This window comes from Anomaloglossus baeobatrachus, chromosome 11, assembly GCF_048569485.1.
Source record: "Anomaloglossus baeobatrachus isolate aAnoBae1 chromosome 11, aAnoBae1.hap1, whole genome shotgun sequence".
Lineage (NCBI taxonomy): Eukaryota > Metazoa > Chordata > Amphibia > Anura > Aromobatidae > Anomaloglossus > Anomaloglossus baeobatrachus.
The window spans coordinates 147,298,691-147,302,611 of NC_134363.1; the positions used below are offsets into that span (position 1 = coordinate 147,298,691).

Genomic DNA, 3,921 nt, shown 5'->3' on the forward strand with positions numbered 1-3,921 from the left:
GGGGAACTTTTTCATATTTTAATCCCGTCTTATATGTTTTAAGAGACAAATTTAAGAAAAAATAAATTTTCTATCATTTGTTTAATCATTTTTTTTTCTCACATTTAAAAGCAAGATAAACAACATAAACATAAAATTTAGTGATATAATGAAAGTAGATTTTTTTGTATACTTTTTTTAATTTTTTTTTTTTTTTTTAAGCAAAAAAAAAAAATCTCACTTTTTCATGTAGCCAAATAATAAAAGCCCAAAATAAAAAAAAAATTGTCAGACGAAGATATAGGAGGGTTGAGGTTTTCAGGGATTTACTACAGTTTTTCCTGGTTTCATGCTTCATTTCAAGTTAGTTTTTGTTTGCATTACTTCAGTCGTTTAAAATTTTTGTTTTTGTTGCGCTCATCGAGCAAGATAAGTGACGTCTTATAGTTTGGTATTTTATGAATGCAGAGATACCAAATATACTGTAGAAACTTTTTACTGTTGTTTTTTACCTTTTTTTTTTTTTATACAGTAATAAAGGTCTTAAAGGAGCTGCCTAGATTACCTAGTTTCTCCTTTAAATGGGAATTTGGTCAATTTAGGGGGTATTTTTAATATAGTTTTTCAAAACTTTTTTTTCTAACTTAATATCATTATGGGATTTAAACACTGGTGTAATAAATTGCAATGCTTCACTTCGTCTGCGGCGCCATTTTACAGTGACGAACGGTGAAACGAATCTCAGACAATGATGTCTCGTGATAGATTCAGAAGCCGTGGTGGAATGAGCGTCGGCGGCGGAGGAATGGGAATGGGAATGAACATTTACCGGCGGGGTAACGGTGGCCGTGGAGGTATGGGAGGCATGTCCGGCATGTCCAGCTACCGTGGACAGAGCTACATGGACGCCAATCGCGGCCCTTCTCTTCTTAGCCAGAACCAGAATAAACCGCAGCAGAACCAGCAGAAGCCCCCGCAGCAGCCGCCACAAGCACCGAAGCCAGTGCCGGCCCCGCAGCAGAAGCCGGCCCCTCAGCAGAATAGCCAGGAGCAGAAAGCGGCCACTCAGGAGCCCCCGAAGGCGCCTCAGACAGCGCAGACCCCTGCAGCCAAGCCCCCCTGCTCCCAAGCCCCCCACCCCTCAGACCCCAGCGGCCAAGCCACCTGCCGCCTCCCCGCAGGCTAAACCGACACTGTCCCCTCAGCAGAAGCCCAGCGCCCCCCAGCAGCAGCCGCCACCGCCCGCCGCGCAGAAACCGGCCACCCCGAACCAGGCCCAGAAGCCGCCGCCTCCTAAAGCCACCCCTCCCCCCAGCCAGAGTCCCGCTCAGGCCCAGCCACCGCCACAGCAGAAGCCTGCCCCGCCCCAGCATCAGCAGCAGAGACAGCGGCCGGGGCCCAGCCCTCAGCCCGGCCAGAAGAGGCCTCACCAGTCCAGATTCCAGTCACACCCGCTGCCACCGCCCCCTCAGCCTGAGGTGAAAGGAGAGGAAGAAGGCGGCTGGAACGACTGTGTTCGGGCCACACTGTCCCTCTTGAAGAGGCCTGGAGAGAAGACGTACACGCAGCGCTGCAGGCTGTTTGTCGGGAACCTCCCTACTGATATCACTGATGATGAGTTTAAGAAGCTGTTCTCAAAATATGGAGAACCTGGAGAAGTGTTTATCAACAAAAGCAAAGGCTTTGGCTTCATTAAGCTGGAAACTAGAGCACTGGCGGAGATTTCCAAAGCAGAGCTTGATGATTTCCCAATGAGGGGCCGACAGCTCAGAGTACGGTTTGCCACCCATTCAGCTGCCCTGTCAGTGCGAAACCTCTCTCCATATGTATCAAATGAGCTTTTAGAAGAAGCCTTCAGTCAATTTGGACCAGTTGAAAGAGCTGTAGTTATAGTAGATGATCGAGGACGATCCACTGGAAAGGGAATAGTTGAGTTTGCTGCCAAACCAGCTGCTAGAAAGGCATTTGACAGATGTACAGAAGGAGTGTTTCTTTTAACCACGACACCCATGCCTGTTATTGTGGAGCCCCTGGAGCAATTTGATGATGAGGATGGGCTTACGGAAAAACTCGCACAGAAGAAATCACATGTATCAAAAGGAGCGGGAAGTACCACCTCGATTTGCTCAACATGGCTCCTTTGAGTTTGAATATTCCCAAAGGTGGAAGTCCTTGGATGAAATGGAGAAACAGCAAAGGCAGCAAGTGGAAAAAAACATGAAAGAAGCTAAAGAGAAGCTTGAAAGTGAAATGGAAGATGCTTTCCATGAACACCAAGCTAACCTTCTTCGACAAGATCTCATGAGACGTCAGGAAGAGCTTCGACGTATGGAAGAAATTCACAATCAAGAAATGCAGAAGCGCAAGGAGGTGCAATTAAGACAAGAGGAGGAACGACGCAGACGTGAGGAAGAAATGATTATTCGCCAGCGTGAAATGGAAGAGCAGATGAGACGCCAAAGAGAAGAGGGCTATCGTATGGGATACATGGACCCAAGGGAGCGAGATATGCGCATGGGAGCAAACTCTATGTCCATGGGAGATCCCTATGCTGCTGCAGCAGCAGCCCAGAAGTACCCGGCTCTCGGGACACCTGGCATGGGCTATGAAGGCAGCCCTGGTGTTGCCCAGGCAGCTATTGCTTCATCACTTATGACAAGCGAAATGCGTAATGATCGATTTGTCCAAGGCAATGCCGGGACTCCCAATGCCCAGGCTTCCAGAGGGATTGGAGCTGTAGCTTCTGCAGCAGCTGCTGGAGCTTATGGCAGGGGGAGGGAGGATTATGAAGGGCCAAACAAAAAAGCCAGATTCTAAACAGATTCCCTGAAGTCTACTGTAACTTTTTTTTTTAATATATAATTTTATTATTTTCTCCCTTTTTTTAAACTTGCCTTTTTAGCGAGAAGGTAACATTTTATGGATGCCTTTGCTTGACCAGTATTTGTAAAGCCAGTCAATATGCAGATTTGATTTGTGACTTGGTCCCATTTGTTTTATGACAGTTTGTGAATGCCCATTCCCCTCACCGCCCCCTTTTTTAATATAATTTCTTTTTTACTGTGCTTGAGCTATACTGGATGCTATACAACGCTCTTGGACATTGCTATTTACATTTTCATCCATTCACTGGGATAATGTCAGGAGCTGCAAAGACCTTGATTGTGGCCTGGTAAGACCACTTCATGACTTGGCTTGTCTCAAAAGCCCACCCACATCCCAGTGATATGACAAATAGGCAGCTCCACACATGCGTTAACTATTCTGTGCAGCACAAATACTGCTGGCTTTGGTATTGTCAAGATGATGGTTCAGTTCCTAATGTGTGGCTTATCTGCCCAATAAGTTGCGTAACATAAAGTAGTCCCTTTTTTTTTTTTTTTATGTATTTGAGTACCGTGACTTGAGTAGAAGCTCCATGAAATTTGTCCTTGTAATTCGTTGTATTAAAAAAAACTTGTAAATAAATTGCAATGCTTCTTCCATAAATTGTGAGCTCAAAGGCCATTGTTATTCCTCCATCAGCCATAGACGTAAAGTTGTGCCCAAAAGATTGATATTGACTCACATTTTGGTTTGCGGTTTCAGGGTTTTTAGATCTTTGTCAGATGTTTCTACAGTTACTGAAGTACAATGATCAGCATTTCATCATTTTTTATACTTTTATTGACAAATACATCAAGTTTATGTAAAACCTCAATAGTCAGAGTTGACCTTGATTTTTCCAAGACTTCTCCTCTTTGTCATGACAGGTCTATATCTGCTTCTGGGCCATATCCTGACTGATGGCCCATTCTTGTCTCATCAGGGCTTGGAGTTTATATATATATATATATATATATATATATATATATATATATAGGTAAAAAATATCTTTGTACTTTGTTAGCAAGTAGATGGATTTTTTTTTAATTAAATTTGGGAGCCCTCAGTGGTTGTTGC

At 44.3% G+C, this 3,921-nt stretch overlaps 1 pseudogene; it reads left to right on the forward strand.

The window, feature by feature from the left end:
• Positions 1-730: 730 nt before the first annotated feature.
• LOC142256151 (splicing factor, proline- and glutamine-rich pseudogene) lies at positions 731-3,370 on the forward strand (annotated as a pseudogene).
• Positions 3,371-3,921: the final 551 nt, after the last annotated feature.